Raw genomic sequence first — 19,250 nt, 5'->3', positions numbered from 1 at the left:
TTACTGAGTAAATATTAACTTTCCATATATTATTTATTAAAACAATGTAGCTAATCCAGTAGTGTTTGAAATAATAGGAACTCATAAGAGTACAGAATGTAAAAAAAGAACAAAAAAAGAAAACAATACTAATCTATCAAGACCTCAGTGACTGAAAATAACTGTCTGCAAATGATCAGGTGAGGAGATCATTCCCTTAAATGTGTACAGAGCAATGAAGCGATTCAGTAGGGGAAAGGAGTGATTGGAAAAAAAAAACGCTTAAAAGTGCTGATTGGTATATAAACAACAAAAAATATCTCCTGAATTGTTATATTGCATGGTAAGAGTACATTTCAGGCACTTTTTTGTAGTTAATGCATTCCTTTTTCAATTCACTCTTAAAAATATAAAGGCAAATAAAAAACAGTCAAAAAACATATCATCTTTTGAGTAATGTATTATGCATTTCTCTTCATTCAATACAGTAATCGTTAAATTTCCTTTTAAATGCCTTGCACTCAAGACAATTATACATAACTGAACTGAGAATTATTTTTGAATTTGAAAGGAGAATTAAAACTATTATGTTTAGCCACAGGTCCATTTGTGAGCAGCACAGTATTACACATTTCAAGATGAACTACTTCAGCTCTCTGGGTGGTTGCTCATTCTTTTTTTTGCTCTTTAAACAATGTTATGTAGGTTCCACTGAACAGTACAGAAGAGATTTTTAATCCTATTCTCTGACAGAAACATGTTCCACTATAAAGTGGCATACAAACCAATTGCCTGATTTGTAAAAGGTCACTCTCTTGCTCAGAAGTGCCTTCCAAAAAAAAAGTCAAAGTTTTATACTCACGCTCACAAGTACTGCCTTGCACGTACTGTAGGAAGGCATCCCATTGACCTGATGCAGTATTATTAGCAAGCGTGTTAGCTGATTTCAGGTTGGGTTGATTGGTTATAATCAACCAACTCCACAAGACAACTTTCTAAGATGTGTAGCCAGCAAAGCAGATGAATAAGTACATGGAAAGGGGAAGGGTGGGAGGAGAACAAAAATAAAAGATGTGCCAAAACTGCATTACAGTGGCAATAAATAAATAAATAAATAAATAAATAAATACATGGAGATTTTGCCTCTAACAGATTCAGGCAACTTAAGTTTTGGGTCTTCGCCCCCCCCCCCCCCCCCTTTTTTTTTTTCCCCTCACTATATGTATTTACACTTAAAACATTTACACGTTATTTAACAGTTATTCTTTCAAATCACTTGTAATATTGTTTAAAAGCATGGCATTTACTAAAAACAGAACAAAATATTCACACTACAAACGAGGAACTAACAACTTCAGCAATCCAGTTCTATAAAAGTTGCAGCTCCACTACCAATATAGCTTTCAAAACCAGCTTTTGAGATAAAATTTCTCACTCCACAAACCCACCAAGGATTACAGTTGTCCAAAAGATTATATCAAAGCGTCGTTTTGTTTTTTAAAACACGTATTCCCACCCGTCCTGAATTACAGTTCTTTAACCACGAAAACTGTAAACAGGTCTCAGATAAAGCTTGCTGTTGTATTGAAGTAACCCACCAGGTCACCCTGGAAAATTTACCATGCAATTAAATCGCTTAGCAATGCAGTCACAATACATGACTATACCTGTAAACAATCTTGTTTTCATGGACATGAGTTTTTAAAAAATACATTAAAAACAGAACATTCAAGCATAGCCATCTGTTCAGACTAAAACACTTATTATTTATATCTTTATTGGATGCATACATGAAAAAAAATAACTTTGGTCATTTCAGAATTAGGAGCTGAAATGCAAGTTCAAGTACCTGGAAAAACATTTTGAATGCAGAATAACTAGTCTTATCATACATCTACACTAAAAAGCATCTTAAAACTGTAAGTCTTCCAAATGCTGACTCAGGGAAATTAACAGTACCAGCCCTGCAAGTAAATGCTGTTTTCATATGCATTTTGATACCTGCATGAATAAAATACTCCCACAGACACATCATGAGTAAAGTAGGAGGTGAACACATAACTAATTGTTTCCTGGGTCTTTAATGCCCTCATGTTTCATGAAGCATCCCACTTGTCCTAGAAATTCTCATTTAGAACGTTTTATTTTTCCAGCAGTACGAGCGGCGGTGCTCGGAAATAGTAATAGTAACGCCACATTCCACCACGTTCACAGCAGGACCCGTCAGGGACTTCTTTAGCAATGGCTCTAAATTTGGAAACATGGCCTCTTTAAAAACCTTCCTGCCGAGAGCTGCAGCACCTGGCAGGCTGTTCCAGAAGGGTGGCAAGATCTCATCCAGGGAGCCTCGGGGAAAAGCCGGAGACCACACAGACGGACGAGAACCTACAACCTCCCGAACCAGTTTTATTGTTTGCCTGGCTGCACACAGATTTTCTTCAAACATCTTCAGCCTAATTTCAAGCAGCTACGGAAATCAAGCTGACAATCCTGAATCCCTCTAACTCAGCAGACCAAGAAATCCTCCAACATTTGTTTGCAGATGTCTCTTTCTCACAATATGAATTGTCTCCCTTTCAAATCTTCTCAGAAAACCCATTAGGCCTACATCTGTTGGCAGTGACAGTACCCAGACGTACAACCACCACCCTTCCAGCTCTTTTGACAAACAATACACACTCTCAAAGTCCCAAAGAAAAATAGGGATGCTCTGCAATTTACACGGAGGTTTGCTTGCACTGTTTAAGTCGTTCAAGCTCCTCCTGTGGCAAAGAGAACCAAAGAGCAAACATGGGAGTAAAAGGTATTTTTCCAACATAGAAAAAGAAAACTCTTTAATATTGTGGGGCTGTTAACAAGAACTGAGCAACAGAGAACTTGCTGAAACTTAAAAACAGCAGCTGTATAAATGCACACAAGTGTGGTTTAATTTATGGTTTCGCACAGCCACATGCAGGACTAACTGTGGCATTTGTTTGTTTTAATGTTTACCCAGTCTTTGGACAACCAGATGAAGTTTGGACACAAAAATGGGTACAATTCAAATATCTCACTTTGTTCTGGACCTCTTGCTCACGTTCACCTTCCTGCAGACATCTGGGGAGGGTGGAAGGGTGGACAGGCTACAAGAGAGACTTGTTACGGTTCTGTAGCACAGTCAGGAATACCTAGCTGTTTTACACAGGCCTGCCTTGCCACTGAGACTAGCTGGAACTCTGCCCCCATGTTCATGGCAAGAAGCCTAACAAATTGAGGCAGCGAAGTGGCTGCGTGTAAGACAGAGGCACTGCTCCCATAAAATTGAGAGATGGCTATTTGAAGCAGAAAGAGGCAGAGTTACTAGTCTTTTGTCAAAGCACCGCTGCCTTTTGTCCTCCACGAAAGCGACACTAAGGTCATGGAACAACTTCTGCTAATCCCTGTGCAAGTTCTGTGCCCCGGTCTCCTCAAAACTCAGCTATTTGAAACTGGCTACATTTGCCCCTCTGTGACACAGGCAAACAAACCTTAGAATAGAAATATTTTGCCCTTGCACATCTTACATATAGTAATGAAATGAAATATGGTGTTTGCAGATTTGCACAATATTCTGACATTTATTTTATGTTCAGTTCAAAACAGGAGACTTCAGGAATTATATACCATTCTGGATGAGTCCCCATCTCCCCTCAAAGGCATCTAGCAAATGAAGGTTTCTCGCCACCAGTAACAAAAGCAATGAAGAGTGCTTGTGCCATTTGCAACATGAACACAATTCCAAGATTTTCAGGACTAAGGGGGCAAACAGAACAAGCATGCAAAATGCTAACCACTAATCCAGTATAATCTGTTTACAACAGAAACAATAATTTTTTTGGATCCCTTTGCAAATTCAGTGCGGTTGCAGAACTTGAAGGAATGCCAACAATCTTCTCAATTAGGTAACCTTCTCATGTTAAACACTCAACAGGGAGGAGGACAAATACTGCGGAGGACCAGCTTAGGCTGGGTATCAAACACAAGAAGGGCATTCTCAGTCATATAAAACAAGCTGGATTCCCTTACACCATGCCAAAATACCATATCCAGCTTCCAGGATTTTGCTCTTTGAAGCCTGGTAGAAAAGAATAACGAATGTGGGAATATTTCTGATGCAATTTAAGATACTTTAGATGCTAGGAAAACCAATCCTGCCACTAAATAATCAGCTAAAATAACTGAGTGAGTAGTCACGTACTGACTATTTTGCCATTGATGTAGGTGACTGAACTCAATGTTCAGTTTGCCTCTTTGCTTGCTCCCATTAATTAGGCCCAGCCGTTCCAACTTCCCACCATTTTAATCCCCAGTTCTTTCTTAAAACTAAGTTTGCCCTGCTCAGATAGATACCATCTGTTTTAACAAAGAATAAACTAGGTCAAGTGAGATCCATGACCCTGAGGGCTGCTTTCTGAGTCCCATAGGGGATGGTCCTGATTTCCACAGATGCCTACAGAAAGCATCAGATGTATTTGCTATTATTTACAGTCAGAAGAAACGTTTCCCACTGGGCCATGTGATGGTCTTTGTTGGTAGCCATAAACAGGACAGGCAATTCTGCTGAGTGTTAAAGATATCTTAGGTAAATTGTAGCAGATTACAATCTCGCTACTGAATGTCGGATTTCTCTGCTCTTTAATCTATGGCTTCTCTTGTGATAGAACTTGAACAGACTAGCAATACATGTCTTAAAAGGTGGAGGGGGCCGTCAACAATTCTTGAAAAAAGGGAAGAAGGGACACATCAAAGGAAAGAAGCCTGCCCAAGTAACCAGAAGATTAACATTTGAGAGAGAGTAGTGGAAATGAGATGACACAAGCAGCTGTGGGCTTCTACAACAGATGAGCAAGGCAACGCAGGAGGAGGAGGAGGAAGGTTTTGGACATCAAAGTGGCATTGTTCAGGTTTTTTGTTTTTCCAACCCACAGACCAGTGTCAGCTCCAAATGCCTTGCAGACTACCGCTCAACCTTCCCAGTGCCTTCAACACTGTTCCACAAGCCAGCTGTGGGCTGCTGCTTATAACTCTTTAGACCACTGCTTCCACCTCCACCACCCTGGAGAGTTCTGATCTACACCTAAAAAGTGCAAGAGAGAAACAAAGAAATTTAGAGGTTTCATAGGATGCCTCATTGTTCTAAAATTGTGTATCTTGTATTAGTGAACACAGTAAGTAAATATTATGCAATTTCTTTTGCAAAGCATTTTTACATCCTTCAGTGATCATGTAGACGAGGACACAGTCTGATAAAGAGAGCTTAACAGCATAGAAAACAGGACCAAAATGCCTCCTACAGTGTTCACCATATGCAGCTTTGCCAGAGTATCTTGCTTCCATGACTTTCATTCATCTGCTGTGCTACTTCCTAGTTTACACTAGGAACCACTTGGATAGAGAAACTATCTTACTATTTAGCAACGATGTAGGACACTAGACAGCAAAAAATATATATACCCGCTACACTCCAAGTGACATGATCACTTCTGGGGGATATAAGGCTACTCACCCCAGAAATACTATTGCCAGTGGCATGCCAGAGTGATCTTTTATTTCTTCTGTTTTGGATTCTGGTCTCGCCCCTTGTCAACCTATTTTACAACTGAAATATCAGTATCACCAATTCTTTATTGCTCAGCTGAAGTTAGAAAAACTAGCATTGCATGTTCTAAGTACAGTCTAGCCAGTGACTCAAAGATTCATTTCCAACTTGCTCTGTAAAAAATGTCCACCTCTTTGCATTTTCCAGATTTCAAAGATCCTGAAAATGTGTTACTTTTTTCTTACTTAACTACTTATTATACAGGAAGTTGATAGAGATACACCACTAAAACAAAATTTAACAATTTGGAATATAATCCTTGTTCGACTTCCCTTAAGATTTGATACGCCAGAGAAGAATACCAAGCACTTAAGTCAAGTCCTGGTGTTGAACCACCCACTTAATTCTTTTTGAATTACAACCCTTAAAAATTAAAAACACAGAATCACCACACTAATTAAGACACGCCAGTCAAACTTCCTGTTTTTCCACATAGTTCAGAGACAGGTTCGTGATTTCCAAAAAGAGCAATTCAACAAAACACCCATGGCAGGAGTTCCTTTCTAATTCCAGATAAATTGTTTTTGGCTCACAATTGTTTGGTCTCTATTAAAGTACTATAAATATCAGGGTGCCATTAAACAAAATTATCAGATTCTGTTTATACTTTATGGGCCCCTGATATTTCAGAATAGAATCACAGAATATCCCGAGTTGGAAGGGACCCACAAGGATCATCAAGTCCAACTCCTGGCTCCACACAGGACCACCCAGAAATCAGACCCTATGTCTGAGAGCGTTGTCCAAATGTTCCTAGAGCTCCGACAGGCTCGGTGCTGTGACCACTGCCTTTGGGAGCCCCTCCCAGTGCCCAACCACCCTCTGGGTGCAGAACCTTTCCCTAACCCCCAGCCTGACCCTCCCCTGTCCCAGCTCCATGCTGTTCCCTCGGGTCCTGTCGCTGTCCCCAGAGAGCAGAGCTCAGCACCTGCCCCTCTGCTCCCCTTGTGAGGGAGCTGCAGGCCGCCATGAGGCCTCCCCTCAGCCTGCTCTGCTCTGGGCTGAACAAACCAAGGGACCCTCAGCCACTCCTCAAGTCTTCTCTAGACCCTCCACCATCTTTGTTGCCCTCCTTTGGATGCTCACTATGATTTATGAATCTTCATAACAGTAAAGAGTTTCAAGCCATATTTATATTATAACCCCAAATAATGAATCCTGATCTCTCTCCAGATATTGTTTAATTTCTTGTCTGCTGTTGTGAATACATGCCTCCTACTCCCTGATCTGAGATCAGTACTAAATTTAAAACTTTCAATTGGATGTCTGAGACAGTCTAAACCAAAAAGGGTTTGACCCCTAACTTGCTATGAAAAAAAAAAAGTAGTTGCAATTTGCCTCTAGTAGCACATAAAGAATTAGTTCAGGTAAATCATTAATACACTGTTTTTCACTTACTCTGATGATGAACTGAAAGTGCTTTTCACAGTGATTTTTTTTCCCTCACAATGAAGGTAAAAGGAAAGATAGTGAATAAAACTAAGCAGGAACAAATAGAATTGGAAAAAAAAAAACAGCTTTATGGCTACGTCTAATTCACATAACCAAATCTTTATCTAAAAGGACATTAAAGCTTTCTCTCATCATTTGTTTGTACTTCTATCTTTTCCTTTTAGCTTTTAACTTTCTCCTTTAACTGGAAGCATATACAAAACCAATTTGGCCACGTCCTGGTTTCAGCTAGGACAGAGTTAGTTGAAGTAGCTGGTATGGTGCTGTGTTTGGGATTTAGGGTGAGAATAATGTTGATATCATGCTGATGTTTTAATTGTTGCAGAGCAGTGCTTACACTAAGCCAAGGACTTTCCAGCTTCTCGCTCTGTCCTGCCAGCGAGCAGGCTAGGGATGCAGCAGGAGCTGGGAGGGGACAGACCCAGGACAGCTGACCCAAACTGTCTGAAGGGGTATTCCATACCATATGGCGTTATGCTGAGCAATTAATATGGGGTGGCTGGCAGGGGTGGGGGGGGCCAGCTGCTCGGGGATAGGCTGGGCATTGGTCAGCGGGTGGTGAGCAATTGCATTGTGCACCACTTGTTTTGCACACATTATTATTAGTAGTACTATTATCATTATTATTTCCCTTTCTTTTCTATCCTAATAAACTGTCTCTATCTCAACCCACAGGCTTTCATTATTTTTTTTTCCAATTCTCTCCCCCATCCCAGAGAGGGAGGGGGGAGGGTGAGTGAATGGCTGTGTGGTACTTAGCTGCCAGCCCAGGTAAAACCACTACAGGCCAGTTACTTTACCCAATTCAGCATGGAGATATTTAGTTTAGTTTCCCACAGAAGTGAAAGTTTTAACAATTTCCTATGTCACTAGGTCAAGGGCAGATTTAGACCTTTCCAAGCACCTCTGACTAAAGGGAACTTTCAAAAAGGTCTTGAAGGTTTACTATAGCACCTCTGTAGAAGATACACGACGGGCCAGGTACACAACAGATTGTTCCAGTAGCTTTTGTTCCTTCAGTTGCTGCAGTTGAACATATTAGGTCTTGCATGTTCCTGACAAATTACTGTATGGACAGAAGTATAATTTTACCCTCAGAAAGCAGGAAACCTTAAAATAAATAAAGCTGACCAAACATAAAACTACAGAGAATGGTTGTGCCTCAAAACATGTTTTCACCTCATGAAAACTGATGACTGACTAAGAATAAAAAAATGCTTACAAATGCAATAATCCAGGAAAGATTTGAAGAGTCACTTCATCCTACAGAAGTTAAAGTTGCATGGAGTCTGACAAATATCAGAGATGCGTGAAGCACCATATGTCCAAACTTAACAGCAGTCCCCTACAAACTATGAGGCTAAATGATACTTAGCCATTGAAAAAGAAAGTGGCTAAGCAGGTGTTAGATGAAACACCTGTGTATCTAACACCTGCTTAGCCACTTTCCTTTTCAACCCTGAAATATATGCCTCTAAAACATTCTAGGCTATTTTTACATTAGCAGCATATTTTGGTCTGTCCTGTAACTCATCTTGCAGATTTCTTCCTCTGTTTTTTTTTCGCCTGAAAGAACTACTTGATGCAAGTCAGTCCCACATTAATGCAAGGAAAGGATCAGGATATTCCTTGTCTGTGTCTTTTTAAAAAGCAAACGGAAAAAATCTTGCTGAAGTACAAAGGTTTATTATTGCTGGCTGAGTGTAATAAAAGCCACATTGTTTGTACTTGACCGATTTCCTCCTTCACCAGCACTGGACAGAAGCCTTTGAGGCACTGGCACCCCTTATAATACAGTCATTTCAACTACATTTTACTTCCACCTTCATCTAACGTAGTGCTAAAGGAGAAAGAAATCAAGTGGGAAATTTTGCACAGTACACAAAAATTGTATTTTAAAAGACTTATGAAACAAGTTATCTATTCATTACTTAATCTGGTATTTCTAGAATGTTTTTAAAGTATAAGATTGGAGAACAAATTATGTTGAACACCTCCTACATGTAGACAGATCAGAGACTCTGCCCTAATTTAAATGTACTTCTGAGTTACTAGTTCTCTCATTGTGTATTTCAGGAAATAGCTGGACAGGCAAATAGACAAGGAATGTTCAATTATCTAATCCCTGCTATTTTGTGCATTAGCATTAGTCAGGTATAGATGGTCCTAGTCCAGAAACACAATTGCTGATATTTAAACATGTGTACCAGCAAAACTTGGACTTAACTAAAAAGACCAGGTTGAAATCCAGATACACTAATATTCAGAAAGCAAATCCTATCAAATCAGCAGTGAAAATAAAGTTTAGTGGCAGCCAGTACCTACCTTAAACACACTTTATAAGTTTAACCTTTTTCACTTGGCCTTTTTACTTCCATTTGTAAAATTTCCCTGACCTGGAGCTAATTCATGATAACAAAATAGATGAAGTACAGGCATTCACATCGAAGACAAAGCCTGGCCACTGAGTAGTAGTTGAAGACCTTGAAACATCAGGAAGTTCGTTCTTCATGCTATACCTTCACCTTACAACTGATAGTTTTCAAAAATGACAAACTGGACTTTTCCCTCCTTTCAAAGATCACCACAATGGAACACGTAGCCCCGTATCATCTCTTATGGTTGCACATCACAAGATACAATGGATGTGTGTCCTCAAAGGTTGCCAGAGTTCTTGTCCCATTGCAACTCACAGTAGGATCTTAGTGGAAGTCCTACAACACACAGAGACAGAAGCAGCGAAGTTGCCCACTATCCTTGTACATGCAACAACTGACCAGCCTCTTTGTAGCCCAAACCCAAATTGAGACAGACTTTCTCCATCTTGCAGCCTCACCTCGAGTACCGTGTGCAGTTCTGGGGCACCACAATACAAAAAGGATATGAAACTATTGTAGAGAGTCCAGAGAAGGGCTACTAGGATGGCGAAGGGCCTAGAGGGGAAGATATACAAGGAGTGACTGAGGTCACTTAGTTTGTTCAGCCTGGAAAAGAAAAGGCTAAGGGGAGAGCTCATTGTGGCCTACAGCTTCCTCACAAGGGGGAGTGGAGGGGAAGGCACCGATTTATTCTCTTTAGTGACCAGTGATAGGACCCGAGGGAATGGTGTCAAGCTGCAAGAGAGGAGGTTCAGGCTGGATATCAGGAAGAGGTTCTTCACCAAGAGGGTGGCTGCACACTGGAACAGGCTCCCCAGGGATGTGGTCACAGCACCAAGCCTGTCAGAGTTTAAGAAGCGTTTGAACTATGCTCTTAGTCATATGGTCTGAATTTTTGGGTAGACCTGTGTGGTGCCAGGAGTTGGACTTGATGATCCTTGTGGGTCCCTTCCAACTCACGATGTTGTATAGTTCTATGATCTTTTAGGCAATCAACAGTCTCCCAGACACCTTAGGCAGGAACTACCTCAACCAATTATAGAACCTACCTTTGAACCAGCCAGGCAGACTCCTTTCCAAGGGGGGAAAATAAGCACTTCTGTATTGAGTCAAGCAGTTTTACACATGCACTTTACAGACTCAGAAGTACTTATTTTTCCTCTGTGGATTGTAAAATGATTCTACATGTGTAGGTTTGACAGTCACACTACATAGGTTACACTCAGATGAAACAAACTCATTTCATTACCAGCTTCAGAGTTAAACGGTCTGATACGTACATACAGCATTTCACCACAGGGAAACTACTGACACAGAATATGCTATTTTGTTTAAGAAAGTACACATCTGTGAGGTTTAACAGAAAATCATTACTAGCCCACTGAATTCTTCATACATGTCACCAAAACTACACCAAACGATACCTATACAACTTTTTTTCAGCCACATGGAGAAGAATTTGGGGATATCAGTGGATGAAAAATTGGACATAAGCCAGCAATGTGCTCCTGCAGCCCAAAAAGCCAACTGTATCTTGGGCTGCATCAAAAGCAGTGTAGCCAGCAAGGCAAGGAGGGTGATTCCCACCCTCTACTCTGTTCTTGTGAGACACCCATGGTGCACTGCATTCAGCTCTGGGGCCTCCAGCACAAGAAGGACATGCACCTATTAGAGCGAGTCCAGAGGAGGGCCAGAGATGATCAAGGGGCTGGAGCACCTCTTCTATGAAGAAAGGCTGAGGGACTTGGGGTTGTTCAGCCTGGAGAAGAGAAGGCTCCGGGGAGACCTTATAGGGGCCTTCTAATACCTAAAGGAGACTTCCAAGAAAGATGGGGCAAGACTTTTTATTTCTAGTGACAGGAAAAAGGGCAACAGTTTTAAACTGAGCTAGGGTAGATTTACATCGGACATAAGTACGAAATTTGTCATGATGAGCATGGTGAGGCCCTGGAACAGGTTGCCAGAAAAGCTGTTGATGCCCCATCCAGAAGTGTTCAATGCCAGGCTGGATCAGGCTTTGGGCAACCTGGCCTAGTGAAAGATGCCCCTGTCCATGGCTGGGCTTTGGGCCAGATGATCTTTAAAGGTCCCTTTCAACCTAAACCATCCTATGACTCCATAACCCTCCGCAGTGTCAAGAAAATAAAATTTACCAGTACAACCTCATGAATGTGCTATTAAAAAGGAAAAAAGATGACTCATTCACCTAACAATTTTTTTAATAACAATGTTGTTAATAAGTAGATATTACACGTAAGAAAGAAATGCTGTTTTTACAAATAATGACAATTCAAACCACATCTAATTTGCAAGCTTGCATTCACTGATATAATCTATAATTTTGCATAAGCTATTAAAGTTTATGCAGCACGGAAGAGTCTTAGAAGGTACTTTAAACTTTCTTAATGTTTACCTTACTCTTGAGCTGTTACACAGACAAAAATAGAAAAGGATTTCTGATGCAACTAAGCTCTTTTCTGAGAATTTTATTTAGCTTGATCTTTGTTTTGAATAGTACGATGTACGAAAGATTTTATTATAATATGTACAAAGGACTCAATGTTGCAGCTACAGCAAAATGAATACCCTTCTGAAAATGACTTAAATAATTTCTTTGCATCCAGAAGTATGATCAGCATGCTGGGTAACTGAGACTTTGTATTCTATCTTCTGTACATTAAGTTTTAGACAACAAGCCAAGCAGCAAACCAAAAATAATCTTCTCCTGAAAGACTATTTCAGTCTGGAACACTCACTGCAAATGGATTTAATTTTAGGTAAGGGTTAGTAAGATCACTGACAATTCACAAATGGAACAAAGCTTTCCTCAGAGGGAAGGTTTGTTTATATTCCTAGGACAGTATCAACCGATATTCCTAAGAGACTACAGAAAGACGCATTACGTATCTACAATTTGTTTCACATAGTCATTACCTTACCTTTCCACGTTCACTCATACTATATCATACAGAAAATAATGTAACATTGTCCAAGTGAAGGAGATGAAATCACTGTTGTTTGGTACTAGAATGGACATAATATTCTCCACATAAAGAGCTATTATGCAAGAAAGAGGAAACAAGCCTAGAATATCCAAATAAAGTTCTATCTGATATGCAACTGGAACAAATGCACTAATGCAAATATTAAGTTTCAAAATACCAGTCTCCAAAATACATTTTCAAATAGCAATTAAATATTTCAGAAGAAAATCTCAATAAGCCTCTAAGAACAGCATTATTATTGATACAGGTAAAGAGTGAAAACATTCTTAGTATTAGTATCTAACGATACTGAAGACATGCCAATATTAATGTAACAGCTATGTTTAGTGTAAACACTTAAATGCCATGGCTGAACAGGACTGTTGGCTTAAATTTATCATGCTATTTGGGACTGTATGAACCACTATGCACTTTTTTTTTCCTTCCTGATGTGGAAACATAAATCTAACCTTATTAAAAATTCTGTTGTTTTCTGATATCCATGCAGCCTACCACATGACTGCAACAGTGGATAGATTTTTTTTTCCATTTTTACTATACATTTTCTAAATAGGAAGAAAAGCCACTCTACCAACTTTCCAGTCAAAAGCCAATTGTTCTCCTTAGTTTTATATGCATATTTTTCCTTTGAGCATTTATTAAAGAATATACCCAAACCACCCACAAATCAATTCCTTTCATGAAAATATCTTGATCTTCAAAACAACTCTGAAAAAACAAACTGTATAAGAAAATGGAAATCAAGAAGTAAATGGACTACTACAATAACTTTTAGAGGCTAAAGAATAATGATGTGATCAATTTTTCAATATTAAGGATAGACTTTCTGGCTCATTTGCCAATCAGTTTGTGTTTTCGTGCTGGACATTGTTTCTGTATGGCTTTTCCTTCCCCCCCCCCCCCCCCCCCCTCCTTTTTCTTCAAATATAAATCCTCTAAGGGTACAGTATGCATTTTAATACTATTAGCATTAAACACAGTTCACTAGTTTCATACATCTTAAAAACAAGGTGGGAAGATGCAATATGTCATGAACTTGTATGAACTACCCCAACAATAAATTTTTCCCCATCCAAAAGTAAGATTGACATATAAGGTTATGGAAACAATGTCATTTGTAATGACTATTAGTAGCTCCAGAACAAAAACATTTAAAGAATAAATACTTATGTATAATATAGAATTTATTAGGTTTGAAATTATTCACGAGTCACAATATGAAACAGAATTGTTCAGACAGACGCATAAGGAGAAAAGAGACAGGATAAGGTTCAAAATCAAACACCAGTGATACATGTAAATAAAATACCTTATAGCGCATATAGCTCAATCACATATAGGCAAATGTTCTTAAGATTCATGAAAGGCAGCTTTTTTTGGACAGATGCGCACAATTTAGCTTACCACAATTTACATTTACTAAGCGGCAACGTTCACTCTTAAATTTCCAAGCTACTATAACCACCTCAGTAAAAGCTCAGTAAAGCTAAGCTCTTTACTTCCTGTAATATTTACATCATAAAAGTGATTTCAGACCCACTTCATACTGCTTGATAGCTAGTTCTATATAATGACCAACCTACACCATATATAACAATACAAGTAGTATGAGAAGGCTTACATTTAAGGAAATCAAAACCTGCATTGCAGCTACTAAATTCCATTAACAGCATTGTACATGCTTCTTTAAATTGCATATAATTTTTGAAACTACAGATCTCAAGTGTAATTTCCAATGACAATTTTGTTCAAATTTGTCTATGATTTCTACATTGTTAACTAGTAGGCCTTTCTTAAATATCATCTGTCAATTCAAGGCTTGGCTCTGTTAAAAAAAAAAAAAAATAGCCTTCAAATTCATATTGTAGGTTTTAAAGAACAGCATAAACAAAATTCCACATAAATCCAGAAGGAAAACAGAAAATCACATTATTGGGGAACCCTACATAAGCACGTACCCTGACACAGATCCTTCCATAAAATTGACAAATTGCCATAAACCATGAAGCACTTCAGAGCTCTGCCAAAATAATTTGGTTCAGCTTTTAAATGCACTGGGAAGAAAAGACTATTTATCTCCTTTCACATGCAGCGAGTTTGGGCTGATGAAATTTCATCCTTACATCTTTCAGTGACATGCAATGACCCAGTGTTCAAGACCCACCTCAAATTGCAGAATCTCAGCCTAACGATACATTGGATCCAGCCACCAACCCAATGGTGACTTAAGCACAAAGTTGCACAAAGCAGCGCAGAGGCAAATCACTGATGTGGACACAAGAAAAGCTGAGGTGTTAAAACCGCATTTCATGACAATTGTTTGGACAAATACACTGACTCAGTACACACAGATAGCTCTCTATCCTAAGTGGAGTGTCTAACCTAAAGTATGTCTCAAACAGAAAAGCCCCTCTCCATTATCTGTGACAACCAAAAACATCAGACCAGACATGGGGCCCGGCACTGAAATCTAAAACTGATCAGTTCATGACTGGTTTCGCCCTTCTCACAAATCTCCACTCTAGACGCAGAAGTGTAACGTCTACATTTAATGTACTTAGAATACTTCATGGAAACCAATTATCAGCACTTGAGATTTATCAGCTGGACTCTGCCCCAGACCATGAGAAGTTATTTGCCAGAATTTAACTCACAATACTCTGTATGATTATAAAGAATATCAACTATACTTTCTAACAGTAATAATAGTGAAGACTGTTAGATATATCTTATTAATAGAAACACAATTTCCAGTTGTATCAGTTACAGTGTTAAGCTAGTCAGCTGTAAACAGCCCTTCTTCAGTGCTCTCACTTTCCAGTCTCTAAGAGCAGTTACATTCATTAATAGTCAAACAGCTGAAAATAAAACCAACTTGCTTTTTTTTTTTTCCATTAAGAATTAGTATTTCCATTTAGATTTTCAGTTATTTCACTCTGCTATCCTACGAACATCATCTTCACACATCAAATTTCTTCGCAACTTTTTACAAATTTTTGTTGCTTATTGCCAAGGCTACTTCTCACTTCTTGTTCCCATTCTTGTCCCATCAAATCTCATAATTAGTTAATTGAACCTCGTTTGATAGACTTAAAACTAGGATCAGTCTGCAGTAGAGAGCAACAAATAGCAAATCCAGCACCACCTTCATGGGATGGATGAAATTGCAGGTCACCGAATTCATGAGCTGTAGTTCACATGGAAGGAGTACTTGACATGTCCTTGTAGACTGCTTCTCAAAAACTGTAGCATCATTGCTTACTAAGAGGTTCATTTGCTATTACAGTTGACATAAATATTTTCGTTTGAGAAGTGTGCTAAGTTATTCATTCTACAAAAATGAGCATTTTAATAAAATTTATAATTCAGGAATGACACTTAAAGAAATAGTGCACAGTATACATGTGCTAAAATCAGAAGTTACTGGGATCAGAAGTGAACACCAAGTCTATCTATCTAGTAAGGGTCACTGGTTCAAATACAACCCAAATCAGTTGTAACTGAGTTACTGGTATCCGATGGTTAATTAGTTTATCATCTATTAACACTTCTTACAGAAGCTGAAGCATGTTAAGTTTTCAACAGCAAAGATAAATGGCATAGCTCTGCCCTGAACAGACGTGAGATACCCCAAACAAGAAACACTATTAGGCATATTAGCTATTTACTGGCCTACGAAGTGAACTGGAGTTTGTTTCAGATGCCTGCATGTTTCCTAGGAACAAGTGACAGTCTCAGAAAACAGGACAGAGACTGATGAGATTATTATTTCATGCGCAAAAGGTCCTCCCACATCACTGATGGAAGAGGAAACTAGCATTGCACTATCCAAAATACACCTGCTCATGAAGTACCTGGAGAAAATTCTTGACATAAAAATTGAATGTTATTGGTAATTTGTGTACCACCAGTGGCAATCCTATTAAGTAGTATCAGTGTTTAAAAAGTCCTAAACAACTACGCTGCTGTTTTTAGTCAAGTCAAGTTTACCAAGCTCCTTAGTATTTAAAATGAGAGCTGCGTTCGATGTGCTTAAATATTAAGAGATGACTATACTGTATGGTGAATTATTCAAAAGTTTGCACAGAAAAGGACTTGGCTTGCTTATAAAACTAAATGACTGTGCTACAGAATGGTCTCCAAAGCAAAACAATCAAATAGTAGTTTGGTTTTTTAATTAAAAATCTCTGTTCTTCTCCCCCATCAAATGTTCCAGCGTCTCTATTTTTTTTTCTTCCCTATTACCACAATCACCATTTAATTTTCTTATTTCAAGAACTATATTTCAAAGAACCAGGGGAGGCCATGCAACAAGGTTTTGTTTGTTCTCAGATAATGCTTCTGCCAGTATCACTATCAAAAATGAAAACCAATTAAGCTAGAAATCACAGCTAGACTGGGAGTATCTGGAGTTCTGTACCTTCCCCTAGGTGTTATATCCAATTGCAAGCAGGAACATTTTCCCCTCCTACAGATACTTTAAATGCCAAACATATGAAGATTAGAGAGAGGTTTATCAACGTATTTCATTACAGCAGATAAACTGGCAATACTTTAGGCAAGAGTACCCAACTTCCGGGTTTCAGTGAATCCACAGCTGGCTCATTTCCAGATGAGGCACTACTGTGAAATTGCTAATGTTGCACACTCATTATTAACTAACGACAAATACAAGTTCAGATATTCCAAACCAAGCACTTGTAAAATCTGTTTCTTCGCATTTAATCATTTAAAATAACCAGCTGTGCTCCTAGCCAATGGTTCTTTTTGTTGTTCTACTTATTTTGCTTTGAAAAGAAACACTATTGATGCAACAGGAACCTACCTAAACAAAATGAAAGAGTTTCTCAAAACAGCGTAAGTCCCCTTATTCTACTTGCTTGTTCCAACATCTTAAAAAAATAAAAAGACTAGTAAATCCAACATTCTCAACCAAAGTTGTACATAAAGGCTTACCTATGCATTCATCACTGTTACTGTCTGCCAGCCTGCTCTAACTTTTCATCCAATTTCGTAGTCCCTTTTCACCAAGTGGCCTTTTTATTAGAATATAAATAGCAACTACGAAAAAAATAACACTCAAAAAGAATATTTAAAATTATATACAGGTGCAAACCATTGTCTCCAAATATATAATTTCAAAGTATTTCATTTGCAATTAAACATTTAAGATCAAGTCTCAAAGTCAAAACTCTTTGTATTGCAGGCTTTATCACCACAGAACGTGTCCTAGGAAATTCTTAAAAGCAACATGAAACAGGCACACTCCAAATTATTAAATCATGGACTGTGCAAGCATTTCCTCCTTTAACATTAGATGCATTTACCTGGAGACACGTCAGGAAAAACATAAGATTGCTGAGAGACTGGCTAATTATCAACTCAGCCAGTTGTCTTTCGAGCTTCCTATTTCATAATTTTGTTTCTCTACTTATTATTACCGTTTAAAGCAAGATCCTCTCAACAGATAAAGAATTCACTAATAAGTAACATCACCTACAGTATAATTCATACATATTTCATTTTAAAAGAATATTAAAAAAAACACAACAACTTCAAAACAGGATTTTGAAGTCTACGTCTCAATTTGCCTCCAGTGTTGGTGAGGTTGAATGTTTATGGAATTACAGCCTAGACACTTGCACATCTCATGCTTAACTCCTGCTTGCAAAATTATGGCATGTTGCACTTCTTGGGGGTGCAAGGGAAGATGTTGTTTCAAAATACCTTTTCAAATTCAGATGTCAAATACTGCTGTTCCACAGAATGCACGTGACCTGCTGAAATTGTCCCATCATGAATTTCCAGAGCACTGTTTGCCCAGGATTACCCCAAACAAGTCATGGTGCCGTACTCTGCCTAAACCCCAACTGACAGCAGTAGGAGCTAAGGAAAAACTTAGGCCTACCTAACAACAAAGAAAACAGCAACGAAGGCAAACAATCATCCCCACCTCCATCAAAATCATCTCTTAGCTTACATGAAGCGTTGCAGACACCAATAGCTGAGATAATTCTAGAAACTTTCTCCACTTAGACACATTCAAAACTTATGGCGAAAGCTTTCACAGGCTTTAAGTCATTGAGAATGGATGCGCCCCAAGTTTTTTCTGCTCTCCCACCAATGAAGGACAGAATGTATATAACTGACATCCACAAAATTAACTAAAAAAATACATTTTTTTTCCCAGCAGAAATATATTTCCATTAAATTTAAAATATTTTGCATTAACCTTGGTGTTATTTCTGTTTTTTTCAGCTTCTTCCTAATTCTCATTTACTTTGCTTTCCTTCTAACGGTTCTGTCTTGTGGGACACACTGCCTCTTAGCCATATCTGACAAAAAAAATGTAACAAAATCCAACAGTAAGCAAGGAAAACTTTCCAGAAAGAGGCCCAAGGCATCACTGCTGCTCACTGTGAAACGACTAGAAGAGATGCAGGGAGCTTTTAAACAGAATTATTTCAAATAAGTTGTGATACTGGGAAACTCTTAGAAATATTTTTAAATTATATACCAAATTATATTATTTCAAAAGATATTAATAAATGAGCAATTTCTACAGTTATGGCTGCTGACGTTAATTTACGTGGCTTGGGATATGCTGGTAATTAAAAATGAAGGACGAGCGATGCTGTTGATTCAGTGCAACTTTTATACCCACCACTTCCCAGTGCAACACCTGGAACATACGCTGCAGAAGTCTTCAGAAGCCTCTGAAATTCACAAAAATCAGGGAGAGTTTAGTGGCATCAGAACAAAAATTCAGGATGCTGAAGTGCAACCTGACACCTTTTGCTGAAAGAAGTGACAAGAATC

At 38.6% G+C, this 19,250-nt stretch overlaps 1 protein-coding gene across 1 annotated transcript in view; it reads right to left on the bottom strand.

Annotated features, from left to right (window-relative positions):
- The window catches only part of PRKX (protein kinase X-linked), a 59,518-nt gene that overhangs the window by 30,267 nt on the left and 10,001 nt on the right, over window positions 1-19,250 (bottom strand). The window lies entirely within an intron of this gene.

Source organism: Cygnus olor, chromosome 1, assembly GCF_009769625.2.
Source record: "Cygnus olor isolate bCygOlo1 chromosome 1, bCygOlo1.pri.v2, whole genome shotgun sequence".
NCBI lineage: Eukaryota > Metazoa > Chordata > Aves > Anseriformes > Anatidae > Cygnus > Cygnus olor.
Note: the sequence above shows the minus strand (reverse complement) of the source record. Positions and strands in the feature narration are given on the sequence as shown.